At 39.4% G+C, this 16,806-nt stretch overlaps 1 protein-coding gene across 3 annotated transcripts in view; it reads left to right on the forward strand.

Moving 5' to 3' along the window:
- The first annotated feature begins 1,200 nt into the window (after positions 1 to 1,200).
- The window catches only part of rusc2 (RUN and SH3 domain containing 2), a 41,916-nt gene continuing 26,310 nt past the window's right edge, over positions 1,201 to 16,806 (forward strand). For all 3 annotated transcript variants that reach the window (XM_078251431.1, XM_078251432.1, XM_078251433.1), the window contains exon 1: positions 1,201 to 1,331. The gene's annotated coding sequence lies outside the window, so the exon portion shown is untranslated. The remainder of the gene's footprint in view (positions 1,332 to 16,806) is intronic.

Genomic DNA, 16,806 nt, shown 5'->3' on the forward strand with positions numbered 1-16,806 from the left:
TTAGTACAGAAACATTTTAGGAAAAGGAGGAAAACAATGATTAGTTTGTACTGAAGGTTATTGTAATTGTCATGGTTGTGAATTTCTGTTTGCTCATCCATCATTTTTTCCCCTGTTTGCTTGTTTATACTTTGTGTTTAACTCTGCGGCCATTTTTGACCCTGCCACTCCCATCTGCCTGCCCTCCCATCAGTTGATTCACTTTACCTGCTCATCCTCCCCACTCACCTGTTCTCCACTCCCTCATTAGCTCCCTACGTCCACCACCCCTCTGCCAGATTGCCTTTGTGCTTTATGGCTTAGCTTCTTTTTTTTTTTTACCCAGTTTGTGTATTTTGAATTCTGCCTCAGCCTGACCCCTTTGTATTGTTTCCTCCCTGGATTTTTGCATCCTTGTTAAGTAAAGACTATTTCCTTCTACCTCTGCATCCTAGGTCGTGCTCTTGGGTTCTTTTGTCTTTGAATTGTGACAGGAATAGCGTGCACATTTGCACATCTAGACATAGTTCTGTAAAAACAGAATGCAACGTCAGTGGTATTGTACCTCATATGATTTCACGTGACAAATAAAACAAAATTTGATTGATTGAGCTCTTTTGGCCATGGAGAACTGTACGATATACTCCATATGAACTTCTAATTTATTCTCTTCTATTATATTCTATTCTTGTATTAGTTTCATTTTATTAGTTGCATCATTTCACAGGTGTAAAGCACTGATGTCCAGCTCATGCCTGCCTGAACTTCTGATTGCTCTTAACTGTATATAATCTGCAGTTTTAGATTATTTAAAGCCCCATATTCAGTGGTGAAAAGTAACTAAGTACATTCATTTAAGTACTGTACTTAAGTACAATTTTTTAAGGTAGATTTTTTATAATATTGAGCTACTTTATACTTCTACTCCATTACATTTTGGAAGCTAATTTATCATGTAAAGCACTTTGAAATGGTATACTGTACAAATAAAATATAATTTGAACTGATTTCAATATGTAGAATGACCTCACAACATCATTTCAGTTTTCTTTTTTTTTTCTTTTTCTTTTTTTTAAAACTAACCTGGCTGAGTTGACAGGTTTATGAGTGCCAGTCGTCCCACTGACACCCACCCAGGGTTAGATAATCCAGTCTGGGACCAAACTGTGACCTCAGGATGACGTGCCGCTCCGGCCCAGCCCATCCTGCGATGCGCCGCCGCTGTCGCCCTGCAGTCTCACAGACAACAATATTCCCACACGTCAAGGACTAGCTGCCCACCAGCCTGGTTTATCTACAGCTTCTCATGCTTTGTATCAAAAATAGACCTACTGCCGACCATCTACGGCAAGGTGAGTGTGTTTCATTTTGATTTTAATCGGGTTATTTGGTCAGAGTTGGATGAGAACAAACGGAATAAAAAGGAGTGGGTTCTTGGCCAGCATCGCGTCGGAGGCTGAAAAAAATGATGCCTCGCTCGGCCAAAACCATAACGGGAAAGACGCAACCTCTACTTTCATATTTTCCCCTCCGAATTGCCATATCGTCTTTAAACAGGCTGACGTTAAATGTGTTAATGTTAAAAAAAAATGTGTAGGCTTGGTTGTGGCGTTAGCCTGTATATTTTTAACGCAGTGGCACAAAGGCAGCGACATGTAGCTACGGTAACGTTAACGGTTTGGGTTTAACACATCAACGGTGTTTCATCGTTTAAATGCGGGATACATGCCGTGAACGCTGGATGAAAAATATATAATTTGTCAATAACAAACAGTCAGTATTCGTTTATGATGAACTGGGATGGTTTAACGTTGCCACACCAGCGGCCTGCACCCCAATGTACGTATCACCATATTGACCCGATATCACTGGAAACAGAAGCAGTACACAACCAGCGTTAAGTTTGACAGAATAAAGCAATATGATTTCCGCTTAAATTTAGTAAAATAAAAGCATGGTGGCTTTGGGTGGGGTTTAATCATAGTTGAGGGTTGTAAAAGACTTATTAGACAACAATATACAAAAAATAATAATGTGCCACTCAAGTCAAAATCACTTGGAGCAAAACTGAATATTCAAGTAAAGTGTATCATTTATAAATATTAATCTCTAGCAAAACATAGTGTGTATCAAAAACATTAAAAAGTGAGATGCATAAGCAAAGTAAAACATATAAAGAACAGGATACAAACAGTCAAAATAACAATGACATCATACAAATAACGGTTGTTGTTGTTTTTTTTATAGAGAAAATAAAACAATAATGTGTATTTACAAAGAGTAAGATGCTAAGAAAATAAGGCATTCCAAAAATAATTTAAATCAACAATAAAGTCATAAAAGGTCTACTATATAAATCAAAGGCAATTACATATGTATTAGTTAATAAGAAATACATAAGATAAGATGGACTTTATTGATGCTACACTGGGAAAATTCCCTTGCTACAGCAGCTAAAAAATTCAAACACAACAGTATAAGAAAAAATACACATGAATAAGAAATAGAACAAGAGTAACAATAGTAATACACATACACTATAAACACCTCTATTACATACAGACAGGTAAAAATAAATATATATATTAGGGCTGTCAAACGATAAAAATTTTTTAATCGCGATTAATCGTTGAATTTCTATAGTTAATCTTGATTCATCGCATGTTTTATCACATGATTAAAATTCTATTATTTTGCATTTCAGAACTGTTTTTAAGTACATATTAACAATGGAAAGCAATTATTACCAGTGTATCTTGATTGGGAATCAAATTACTTTATGAACTTGATTTTAAGATTTGTATTTGTTTATTATATATTTAATCTAGTCACACATTTGAAACTAGAGTCAATATTAGGGTTGGGTATTGTTTGGTTTGGATACCGGTGCTAAAGCGGTACTTTTAAAATGGTACCGGTGCCTTAACGGTGCCTGAACCGATACTTTTTAAGAAAGTACAAAAAAAAAGAAGGGTACTAAACAGTTGGCGACATTAAAGAATGGCTTGTTTATTGCTAAGGCCATATCGTCAAAATGAAATGTTTAATAATAATGTAATCACTATAACAATAACTTATTTCACCAGTAAATAGCTGTTGAATGACAAAAAACAACCACCAGATGGGAAAAGGGCATTTAACAACAACTTTGGATGCACCACGAGACAGTAAATTACCAATTTCATTGAATGCACCATCTGTGTTTTTCCGACAACAGCAGCTGCAGATTGTTACATCCCGGTGTTGAATCCTCTACAGTGAAATACAGACAAACTTTACACGCGCAAAGAAAAAACTTTTTAGCGTTAGCTGTCAGCATTGTAAACGTGTTTAATCCAGCTACTAGCTAGCGGTAGGCTAACGTTAGCTGCTGTCGAGTGTAGTGTTAACTAGCGTCACATGCAGCAATGTTTCTGTTTCCTGTAACGTCTGTTTCAGAGCATCGGAGAGAAGTGCAGACATATCAGTGGCACCGGAATGAGGCACCGAAATCCGCGTTGCTATTCCTGCTGCAGCAGGATGTGTTACGAGGAAGTACGGCAAAATAGTAGCCGGTTAGGCACGACGCAAAGCCGAATGAAGTGAAAATAAATTAATAAATGGCGGCATGCAATTAATACGATTTAAAAATCGTAATTAACGCGTTAATGCTGACAGCCCTAATATATATACAGACATAGATGAGATAAGGTGCAGATTAATAAGAAATGGTATATTGCACAGTAGAAGGTGACACAGTAAAAAAATATAGATACAAATGCATAGTGCAGAATATTGTAAAGTGATGGCTCATATTGCAGAAACAGCTAGCAGTGCTACATTATGATGTTGCATTAAAGAGTCTGACTGCTGCTGGAATGAAGGACCTGGGGTCTGCTGCTGAAGGAACTGCTGAGGGAACTCACAGTCTCGTGCAGCGACAATACAGTTCATAACATCTATCTGTAGCCATAGATTCACTTTGTATAGTTACGGATATGAGATAATTTGAACATTTTGAAGTGATTGTTGTTGGCCATACATGTACGAAGCTTGAGAGCCTTTTTTGTTTCATAGTGCACGCTCCTGGGCTTTTATTTTGAAGGCAGACTGACTGTACTTCCTGGTATATTCTGGTTGGTGTGTGCAGGTTGGTGTTGTGAGGTGCATTACTGTACATGCAATATGGTGGGGATGCAGAAACGTCTACTGGCATAATCACACAGCAATAAGATCGTTGTGTCATGTCTACAGCATTACCTGAACGTTTTGCTGCATGTAGGCTAATGTTTGTTTTGGGACTTGAATTTTTCAGTGGTGATCTCTCAGTTACATATTTTGTGATGCGCTTATAGGGACTTGGTTGTTTCCTTTGATTTCTACTGTATCTTACACATCATTATTAGACGACTGCATCAGTTATTGATTTCTATAATAATAATAATAATAATAATCCACGCTGGTGAAACATGCATTTAGTAGGTGGTGTTTTTACTTAACAACCTGATAGATCATCTCAGGAAATGGTGCATGGTTATGTCTCTGGTCTCCAAAACCTGAGTTAGATTTGCTTACAGACTGAATTAGCTAGGTAACAATTTAGCAACCTGCGTACGTCTGCAGTAAATTCATCATCCAGGTCTTACTTTTTTGCGAATCACTGCCTGCAGATAGATAGGTAGCTGTTGTTATGGGGAGATCGTGCTAAAGAAGCTTTTTGTTATTATCTTTACTATTAATGCAGTAACAGTTGCAAGTAAAAGTTGTTGGTATATGTCGCAGCAGCAGTAGTTGTACCAATAGTAGTAGCAGTAGTAGTAGTATGCATAGTAATTTATTTGAGAAAGCACTGTGCCTATGAAGTTCAGAGAGTTAAAGGTGCTCTAAGCGATGTTGGGTGACGTGACTTCTTGTTGATGTTCGAAGTATTGTCAAACAAAACAAGGCTAGCTCGCCCCTCCTCATCCCGTCCCCTCCCCCTCCCTTCCGTACTTCCGCACACTAACCCCCCCCACCCCAAATCCTTTTTGTCAGTTATTGGATGGAACGCTGAAAAGACTGTTTGTTATGTTTCGTGGTGCAGGTTGGCGCAGTTTGTTTTTGTTGATGTTTGTGGAGCCTGGGCTGTCTACAGAGACCACTTTTTTTTTTTAAGTGTGTTCAGGGGACAGGCAGCTTGCGGATGGTGAGGAGATGTTTGCTGTATGTGACAAAAAATCTTGTAGCCTAAAAAACGCGTGACATCGCTTAGAGCACCAGAATCATTTTGAAAATGTGCTCTTTTTTCTGATTATCCCCCTGTATCGGTTCAGCTAAGTAGTACAATTATACTGATATGATTCTACTGCAAAACATTATGATGAAGATTTCCTGCAGGAAGAATGCCTGATAAATGTACGGTAGAGGAATGTTATAATGGCTGGATGCCACTGGTTTATGTAAGTGAAAACCTTAGTTTGTGCAAAATCATTCCTACATTCAATCAAGCAGAAATGAATTAACCTTGCAGATGAATGACTGACTAAAAGAGATCAAAGAAGAGATTTGAAGATCAGCAGGCCTAGAGTGTCATTTAAGGTTCCAATATTACCCTTAACTCAACACCAGCCACCAAAACGGTGTCACTGCGTACAAGAGTAAACGGTCGCACAGATTTAAATCTATAACTTAATGACAAGGATGTGTCAGCAGAACTGCATCTCAGATCAGATGATCAGTATACCTTTTTCTTGTTTGGATTCCTAATGGTTACTAACACTTATGTCACTACATCTTAAAGGTCAGTCTCGCCGCACCGTAGTCTGGCTTACTGGATCCGGCGGTGGAAGAAGTATTCAGGTCCTTTACTTAAGTAAAAGTACAAATACCACACTGTAAAAATACTCTTTTAAAAGTAAAAGTCCTGCATTGACAATTTTACTTAGGTAAAAGTATGTAAGTATCATCAGGAAAATGTACTTAAAGTATTAAAAGTACTCAATGCAGAAACATCCTCACATTTTAGAAACTGGAAACGATCAAACAGTTCTATCAATCAACTCAGTGTTTAATGGTCTAATCATTTCAGCTGTACTTGTAGGCCTGTATATTGTTGAGTAGTTTAATTTAAAATAAAACATATTTTATAAACTACATGTGTTTTGTGTGCACAAATCTTAATTTGTAATGTAACTAGTAACTAAAGCTGTCAGATGAATGTAGTGGAGTAAAAAGTACAATATTTCTCTCTGAAATGTATTTTTTTTTTTGTTGTCTTCCGTTACAAATCTGCGGGGACCAATCACAAACTGGCTTATCCACCTGGCGCGCTATTGGCAGGTTTAACATGACGATAGAGAAGCGACGGCAAGCAGCTTTTTGTTTACATTCAACATGGCGGCCACCAAAGCGCAGCAACCTGTTGATGCCGCTGTCGCTGCTATTTTAAAATATTTCAAAGTAGGGGTGTAAGAAAAAAATCTATACACTTGAGTATCGCGATATTTTATTTTGCAATACTGTATTGATTTTCAAAAAGGCAATATCGATTTTATTTTTTTAACGTTTAAAAGTATTCATGTAAGACAGTGGTTCACGTTTATGTTGTGTTTCAACCCCCTACCGCTAGATGGCTATGCTGAGACACCACTAGTGTCCTCGCCTAACAGTTCCTAGCAGTGCCTGACTTTTTTCTAGAAGCTAACAATGTAGCTACGGCTGAACTTTGACCTACTTTAGCATATAAAAATTAGCTCACTAAGAACCTGTGAACCACAATCCCAAACTGGCAGTTTTGTGTACTGAATTGTTTACCTAAAGTAAACAATTTTGACTTTTATACACTTTTTTTTGTATTAGTTTTTCTAAAATTATACATTAAAAAAATCCCAATATATCGCCTTAAGCACAGTATCGAAATATATTGAATCGTGACCCATGTATCGTGATATGTATCGTATCGCCAGATTCTTGCCAATACACAGCCCTATTTCAAAGGCAAGTTTTCTCTGAAAATGGAACAGAAACTTGCCCTGGAACCCTTCCTACAAAAGAAGGATGTGTTTGCCATACTACCGACCGGCTTTGGTAAAAGCCTAATTTACCAGCTACCCCCGCTGGTGGCTAAAAGAATCAAGCTCAGCTCAAACCCCGTTGTTGTGGTCTGATTGGTTGAAGGACTATCCAGTTGCGTACAGAGTTATTAAACTATACCCGTTGATCACGCCTCTTGTGCAGTAGAAAATACAGAGCAGACTCCCCAGACTAATGTTCAATCTTAAAAGATTGAGCTTGGTCTGGTGATAGCCAGACTACCATGGCTTAACACTGCCCAGGACAATTGTGATTGGTTTAAAGAAATAGAAACAAGCCAGAACATTTTTTCCCCTATCCCAGAATGGTACTGTAACTTGTGCAGCCTGACCATTATCCAGATAGATCTGGCTATGCGTTACTAGTTGCAGCTCTACTGTCTACAACTAACCATTATTTTTGTTATCATTCAATATCTTGATTTTTATTTGAATTGTCTAGATCAGTTAGTGTAAAATAATGTAATGTAAATGTAGGGTATTCATAAATTCCCAGAGCTCAAGTTGTCATCTTCAAATTACTTGTTTTGTTCAACTGTCCAAAATCCAGTGTAGCAAATCCTACCAGCTGAGGATTTAGGAACCAGTGAGTAGCTGTCGATGACAAAAAGTAGCTCTGTTTACTCACAGTGAATGTCATTTACAACAGCAGTATCTTATCACAGTTTGAAGCACTTCCATGTTTTCACTTTGTCATGCTTTCTCCAATGCTGGATCTATCTGCGTTGACCAGTCAGTGTGAGAAAGGACCTGTGGGCATTGAGCTAATAATCATGGCACTACAAGTTTAAAGCCTCAACATCGTGGTCATGCACATGTTTTTAAACCACAACAGATAGCGTCATGCCTGTTCTCAGTGTTCAGCTGCTCTTCCCGATCTTGGAATGCATGTCTGTGAATGTGTTATGTAACCAAGGGCCTGCGGATGCCGGATGTGCATAGTTTCTCTCTGTATGTGTGTTTGATATGTGTGTGTCCTGATTTCATCTATGGTGTGAGTATATCTTATTTGTAAAAGCACCACATTCAGATAACATGCAGTTCCTATTGTGTGTTATCTAGTTTCCCTAAATAGACTTTTTCAACACTCTTGTTATCTGCAGCTGCACTCAGTGAAACAAGTGTTTACTTTTTCCAAGCTTTGCTTGGCTTGTTTTAAAGGTTATCCAATGTTGAAGGATTATCTTTCATAATTATTTTGTTTTCAAGGCGTGCCAACTTCCCAAAAGCCTTTTTTGTCTAAACTTTATAATTGAGGTACTTCATACAGAAACTTGTGCTTGTGTAACTGGGAGTTTAGACCATCCTATTCCCACTGATGCCATTAATGCAATAAATATCTGTAACCATTGCATTTAATAAAAGCGTTTTACTAAATTGTGTTCACCAAACAACTTGATTAGAATATTACCACTGTACTGCTATATTTTTGATATTTAAATACATTCTGCTGCTGATACATTTACTTGAGAGAGAGAGAGAGAGAGAGAGAGAGAGAGAGAGAGAGACTATCAATATACTGTGGACATTTTCATTGTGCTTTTGGCTGGAATTTAACAACAGTCTTGTAATTATATGATGACTGGTGGTAATTCAGCTGCTGAATCAGTGTAGAAATATGGAGGGAGAGGCAATACATTTTTTTAAGTACAACAAATACACTAAATGTTCAGAACAAATTTCAATATTCAGCCCTCAAGTTGAACTGAATACATTGCTGGTTTGTCATTATTTGGCTCCACAGACTCTGCTTCTCTGCTGCCTTTGCAGTTCCAGAGTTACTGGCAGAAACATTTAGCGTGATGAAGAGATTAATATCCTGCTTTAGACGAGTAAACGCAACACTCGCCCAATGATTTGCTTTTCCTACGGCAGACACTCAAACCTGGAGTCGAATAATTAATGTGATTATTGCTGCTTTTATTTATGTTATATAATGGTTTTGACAGATCTGTTGATTTAGAAAAAGAGTCAGCAGATTTACAAATAATGAAAATCACCATTAGTTTTTATTTGTTATTACACATACAGTATAAAGAGTTTGGGCTCATGCATCAGTGAACCACAGTTTATTTCCTTGAACATCAGTTTGATTAATTTAGCTATCAATATATATTGATTCCCTTTATCACTCACCTTCACTATTTCATATACTTTAAATCCCACATTTTTATCCCACAAAAATGTTCACCAAATGGCATAAACATTACACATAAGACAGGCAGAATATATTTTACTATAAGTAAATATCAATAATGCCCACCTGAAATCATGTGTGGGTCAAACTAAGCCTGTGAACACAAGGTTGGGTTAAAACTCTCCTCCACTTCCTGTGAAAATGTATTTCACCTCAAATAGCTTTTTTGGTTCTAGTATGATGTCTCCTGCTGTTGGAAGTAACATTAGTTGGCACAATAGTGGCAGTACTAGTAGGGTATTTCCTACAAACAAACTCTCGAAGGGATTGGGTTGTGAAATCTGCTGTGGCCTCCTACACTAAAAGTCCTGTGAGATTGTGAGGCGATTTGGCTGTTACCATCTGCAGTCCGTCTTTGTTGGATATTTGTGTGTGCACGGGAGGAGAGAGAGGTGAGGGATGGAAGAGGAAGACGATGAGAGAGGCAGAAGTTGGCTAAGGGAAGACGTATTACACTGCAGTGCACACAGTGGATGGAAGAAGAGCAGAGAGAGAGTAGGGGAGCAGGGATTTAGTGAAGCTAAGGGGGGATGGGAGAAAAGAAGGAAAAGCATGATGGATCGGAAGAGGGCTGAACAGAGAGTAAGATGTGCTTGGAAATGGACGAGAGAGAGAGAGAGAAAGAGAGATACAAAAGCTTACATGCATAGAATTGTCTTTTGCAAAATTAAGCTAATCTGCTGTAAATGTTCTTATTTGTATTTTAAGTCAACAGCTACTGCCTGTCACATTCCGCCTGCTGTGGCTGGATGTCATCTGACACTAATACCGAAGGGTGACAGCAAGCCGGGAAACTATTACGCAAGCATATAAGCTTTCAAGTGAGAAAGGGGTGAGGAGGGAAACGTTGTCACTAAGCCTTTGAGGAAGCTGGGAATAGGGCCATGGGCCATCTTTAGCTCGAACACACAGGTAGTTCAAGGGATTGTTTTGAGGGTTCACTGTTGTGACTTTGCAAGAAAATAAACTGAGCTTGCGCCATCGTCTTGTTTTGTACCTTTAGGCAATCAGCACACTTCCCACCAAAGCAAACCCGGAATCTCATGATGTGAAATGCACCAAAGAGGTCAGTGCAGGATAGCGACGGATGGTGCAACTCCACTAATGACTCAACTTTAGTGTGGTCATTTAACGATGTTGATAAAGCACTTTTTAAAGAAACCGTTTAAATAAACCGAATCCCTTCCAGCTTCAGCAATGATGTTTTGTAGCTGGTCCAGACTTTTGACATGCATAAAGGAGGCCAAGGGATGGGAGCGTTTTCCTAAAAGGATCAACAAGGCTTCTAATTTCACTGTATCAGCAATTTAGCCATCAGTTCACACCAGCATATTCAAGGCCACCTGTGTTGCTTCAAGGCTTTTAGTTGACCACAAAAATAAAGAAGTAGTATAGAGAGTAGGGTTGCACGATATTGACAAAATGTGACATTGCGATATGATATTAATTTTGATATTTTTAAAGACAAATTTATTTTTCACAACACAATTTCAACTGACAGTCATATTGGACTGGTACAACATGAATAAATAAATAAATAAGGACCATGTCTACAGAACAGCACATGTTTTACTGGTTGGACAGTATCAAATAAATAAATAAAGAGAACAGGACACAACTTTTCTTTCGCTTTTCTGATTCCTTCCGTCTCTCTCAATTTCTTCACTTACACTGTCACTCTGTCGAAATATACACACACGTGGTACGCTCCATAGGGTTTGTCACGTAGTGGACCTGTGCGCTGACGTGTACTATGTGCAACTTATGTGCAAGTGGCACGGTAACTGGCCAGTGAAAATGATGATCATTATAGTGTTTCAAGTGGGCTCTAAATCAAACACAACAAAGCCACACAGCCAACGGACGGGATGCAGCGCTCCACAAAATAAACAAAATATTGCATACTAATCGCGACACTTTTGATATAATATTGCGCAACGTGATATCGCGATAACGATATTGAGTCGATATATCATACACCCCTAATAGAGAGCCATATAGAAAACACTTCTGATGCTAATCTCTTTTTAGGCATGCTAGCAGCACAGCTTTAAGGGTGGCAATGTTGGTCTGTCTGTAGTTTAGTCCAAAGTGAAATAACTCATGAGAGCCCTGAGTGATGGATTGTCATGCAATTTGGTTCAGACATTCACGGTCCCCAGACAATTCATCATAATAGGTGCTTTCCGACCGGATAGTACTTGTACTTTTTAGAGGAAAAGTACACTTCTAAGCAGTTCTAAGAACTACTCTCCCCCAAAATCTTTTTTTCCGTTTGCATTCCCACTGGCCAAGTGGCCACAGGGACTGGTAGGAGGGGTAAGGGAGTGACGCAAGCACGGCAACGGTCTTTATAGCATCGTCATTAGACCTTAGCGCCACATACAACAACAACAAAGCAGCATGGAGGAGGCCGTACATGGCCAGCAGTGTCTGCACCTCCGCATCAGTCCACTTTTCCGAGTTCCGCATTCCGTCCATTCTCGTAATAATTCACGTAATGTTTTGCTCAACACAGACGGGGCTTTATTATACTCAGAACAGACCCCGCCTCTGCCTGCTGCGCTGTGGATGTGTGTGTGTGTGTGTGTGTGTGTGTGTGTGTGTGTGTGTGTGTGACGGCTGGCGAGCCGCAGGACACACTTGTGGAGTTTAACTCCGAAAAGACAGTTAACGACAGGTTCCCGTTAATCTTATGATGGACATGTGTTGTGATATTTAAACAAACGAACCGTCAACGGCGAAATAAAAAAGCCTCTTATTTAGGAGAGCGGTCTGAGAGACCTCCAGCTCACAGCGAGGTGTCTGAGCATGACTGGCCGAGCGACGAGCTAGAGGCCGGGGCAGGCGCTTGCTGGCTGTCGTCTCACTTCATGGAGGTTCTCAACTCCGAAAACTTTGAAGCAAATTGTCAATTCGGCATCAATTTTCGCAAGACTGCCTATATTCGAAATCTAAACAGTTAATTTCTCGCCTAAAACGTTGTCAGAAGTGAATTTAATGATGAATAAGATGGTGAAAGTTGTTAAAAATGTCCCGTTGTTGGTTGTTGCTCTGTTTGCAAGTTCCGAGTTGGCAGTGGGCGTGACTTATAAGTTCGACCAATCAAGTACACCTAGGAAAAGGGAAAAGGGGAAAGACCCTGCTCTGAAGTAGGAGCTAAAAAAGTACGCTACTGCGGCCAGAGGAACTTAAAAATCGCCAACACGACGAAAAAAGTGTTCTAGGAACGTTTAGTTCTAAGAACTGCAAAAATCCTTCCATTTGGAAAGCCCCTAATGACTTTGGTGATGCTGTGACTCTCCTTTACTGTAATGCTTTGTCCAAGACTTATCCTACGTTTGTGAATAGAATACCTCTAAAAATGAGCTGCACTTTAAATAAATGCAAACATAACATGCTGATATGCTAATTTGCATGTTAACATCCGCATGTTGCCATTTAGCATAAAGCAAGTACACAGTAGCTGAGGCTGACAGATAGAATGATGAAATCTAAACTAAGTCTGACAATGTTGAGCTGAGCCTGACAAGCAGAGGAGAGGGTCTGAGATGTGCTAAAATGGCTGCCAAAGAAAGGGCAAGCCCTCTTGATTTACTTAAACATCATGACCTTCTCCTCCAGTGCCATCCTCAGTCCAAACATAGCTAAGTTCTGTTCATTATTTTTCATCCATGAACGTTTCTTTCCTACAGGGCTTAAACCCCCTAGTTTTGTTATCTGTCTACAGCATCACACAAAAACAATATTATGTTGTTTTACACTTCTATTACAGTAAGAAAAAATGTAATGTGCTAGAAATATGCTAATAAAGAGTTATAAGAGGTTGGATTTCTTAATAGATCAATATCTTTAAAATGTGTATTTTCAACCTGCAGTTGTGTCTAGTTTGACAAACGTGGCTGTTGGTGGGAAATGTGCACCCTGAATACATGGCTCAGTGTACCGTGACATTGGGTCATTTCCAGGATGTTTCCTAGTTTTCTCCTCTACTTATCTGTCTAGATTTTTTGACATACTGTGTCTTCCTTGCTAGATAAAGAATACCTGCTTAACCCGTTGTAATTGGTTGAGCTGTAGGCAGTAATGAGACAAGCCTTAAGGTCCCAAGAAACCTTCAAGGTTGTTCAACCAGTTTCAGCGTTCCTCCTGTTTAGCTCTCCCACTCGACTTGCCAGGCTTCATTTGACACTGCTGTGAGATGCTGAATGTGTGCAACAAACAAAAGCTCTTTTCATTCAGTTAGCAGCAGCAACACACACACACACGCACGCGCACACACGCACACACACACACACACACACACACACACACACACACACACACACACACACACACACACACACACACACACACACACACACTGAGGCTGTAACTCAACAACCAGACAGCTACAGACAGTACCACTGGTGCAGGAGACGAGAGAGAAAACGAGGCCTTCTGAACAGAGGATGCATGAAAAAGGAGTTCACAGTGACACTGGCTGTTTGTTTAGGATAGGTAACCAAAACCAACATCAACATGCTGTTTAACCTGCCAGTTCACCAGACACCCATTACATTTTGGACGATACACAAATTATTTTTCACTTCATTCGTTAACTCGTTGTCCTTGGTGGAGGTCTGTGCTCGCCAATTGCCCTTCTAGTTTTAGACGTGTTTGGGTTACAGTAACTGTTTTTAACAGCATTTAAAATGTAATTTCAGTGTGAAGAAGGTCCTAACAGATAACAGAAAACATCCACTTTTCAGCTAAATTTTAGCTTAGTTTTAACCTGGATTCCAAGAAGCCTTTTGACCTAAAATGTTTTACTGGGCATGTCAGGTCACATCTGCACTGTATTTTAAAGATGGTAGAAAGTTGATCTCGCTTGTTAAAATGTTGTGCTGCATCCGTAGCAGCGCCAAGGTTTTCAGCTTAGTTTTTTTTGCTTTTAAGAGATAGGAAATGAGGATGCAAGGATGATTTTTTGTTCATTTTTCATTTTACTCTTTTTCTTCAGGGTTATCTCCAGCATATGGACATTGTACACTTTTTAAGAAATCTTACAGATGGTATAATACATTAGGTAATGTATGACCTACTACAGTGACACATTCACATTAAACCTGACTGTTCACTCACTGAATTAGGATGAGGGAGCAATCAAGATAAGATCTAACAGACACGTCAAATAGACGGGTTATACTGTATCATTATGTAAAATATTGGTACGATTTGATTAGTTGAAATGTTTGTGCTTCATTTCGGATTAATGGGGAATGATGATAAGAGAATATGAGTTTGTGAGTGTGAGTTATGATGGTAGAAATCTCAGGACAAACATTTGTTTAGTCAACAACCTTATCCACCCTCCGCAGATGAATTGCATTAATTTCCTGCTACAGGGCAATAAAAATGGACTTACTGCTCCTAGTGTATTTTGGAATGTATTAACTATTGTGGCCTCTACACAAAAAGGTTGTCTTCTTTCCTATTGTATTATAGAAATAGTCACAAGACCCACTGTGAGTGTGATTTATCCATCGTCGTAATTTCCATCTCCTTGGCAGGCACACCCTAGCCGTGGAGAGTCTGTCTCTCCCCGGCTAGGGTGTGCCTCCACTCGGATACCCTCCTCCCTCCCAGTCTTATTCCTGGAAGTGCAGCCCTGATGATATAAGCAGGAGGATGTCCTTTGTTACATCTTTGCTTTCCTTTTCTTGTGTGTGTGTGTGTGTGTGTGTGTGTGTGTGTGTGTGTGTGTGTGTGTCTGTCTAGGTGTGTGTTTTTGTGTCTGTGTGTGTGTGTTAGTTTTATAAATAGGTCAATTTCCCTAGCCTGGATGCCAGCCGAACTTAGCCCCGCCCACAACATTTGAGGTCGGGAAGTTTGGTCTGGACTTGATCCGTTGTGGAGCAACTATGCTCGAACCAGAGCTGTTCGGACCAATCAATTTGCCAGGGCGGGCTTTATACGATGATGGACAGATGATCATCAACAGTAACGTAATCAACCACGTCACCAAAGAGCGCTTGGGTTGAATTTGTTTACAACAAAGATGGCTGCCGCTGGAGAATTGAGATGTGTTGTGTAGATTCCACCATCGCATGTGTGATAGAAGATATCGACATCGCATTAATTTGAAAAGAGGAACAGAGAACCGTGATCACTTATGTATACACATTGCTACACCCGTCTGCACGACACAGAAACTCTGCCTTTCCTCTGTCGAAGCTTGCCTTTGACTTGTAGCTTCTGTGACGTCTGTCTCCGTTGCTCTGATTGGTTGTTGGTCTGTCCAATTGAGTACAGAGGCATTTTCTTTCCTGGTTCGGTTGAAACAACGATGGGGCAGTATCAGACTCATATTCTGACTAGAATCTGAGTATGATGACGTCAGGCTACAATTTCCCACCCTTCTCTCCAAAATGATGACATACAATCAGGTGGGATTTCCAAATAACTCATTAAGGACGTGATAGTGGAGAAAAGTCAAAGCTAATTGGCTCTTAAAATAATCCTCAATGAATTCCTCGTTATTAAGAGTATTGACATGGACAGAAAACCCTGTTGGTATTTCTCTCTATGTAGAGGAATTTGTCGTGGCGGCATTGATGAGATGTGGTGTCAAGTGCAAGTCTTATGTTCAGATATGTTTGATAAATTCCTACACGTTTATGTGCGTGTTTAGCATGAAAAAGCCCCATTATTGAGTTGTGTCCGTGGAAGATGAATGGTTCCTCTGGCTGTGGTGTTCAAAACAAGTGAGCATAATGGCCTAGTCTATTCAATGGACCCATTCACAAGTTTCTCTGTTTCAGTTTCTGTACGTGTCTTGAATACTTGAACAGTCTGGTAGCCTATATGCATCTGTCCTCTTGTAAGGGACAGCATTGAGGCCAGCATCACCACAGCAGCTGTGATTAATGAATTACATAATGTATCAGGATAATGTTTCCTGTAGGAAAGTGACACATTTCTGAGATCATATTTTTGCTCAAATTTACCGTTACTTGTTTTTTAGGAATGCCTTACAATATAATACAACTTGGTCCCTAACTAGAGCCAAAAAAAAGTCCGATTGAATTAACACATGAAAGAGTGAACCGTGCTGATCATAAAATGAAATGGTGGAGAACACAGTTTGATTCCCTCTTTAACATAGTGATCTGCCAAATGTTTAAACTGCTATCTGAAAATGATTTTCTTAAAAATAGGCCCAAAAAGAACAGTTTTATCGAAATTGTTTTTGTTTGCCAACTAAGGTCTTTAGATTATTGTAGTCCAACCCAGTTACTGAGAACAGTGTCATGTGAGGACTTTTGGTACCAAGGTAACAGGAGAAGACTCCATTGTGTTGTCGAGTTTAAGTAAAGTAAAACATCTGAATCTAAATCTTTAAAAATATTTTTTTCCCTTATGATAATATATTGAAGAAAAAGCAAGGTCTCTGAATTTAGATAAGGTGAGGGACTTCCTGCTCATATCAGTTTAAAATGAATGTCTGATGTGCAGTCAGAGCTTTTGTAGAAGTCCCACTCGGCACTGAATTAACTAAACTTACCTTCATTACCAAGAGGATTTGTTTGGGATGAAATC

The sequence above is a fragment of the Sander vitreus genome, chromosome 5 (assembly GCF_031162955.1).
Source record: "Sander vitreus isolate 19-12246 chromosome 5, sanVit1, whole genome shotgun sequence".
NCBI classification, from domain to species: Eukaryota; Metazoa; Chordata; class Actinopteri; order Perciformes; family Percidae; genus Sander; species Sander vitreus.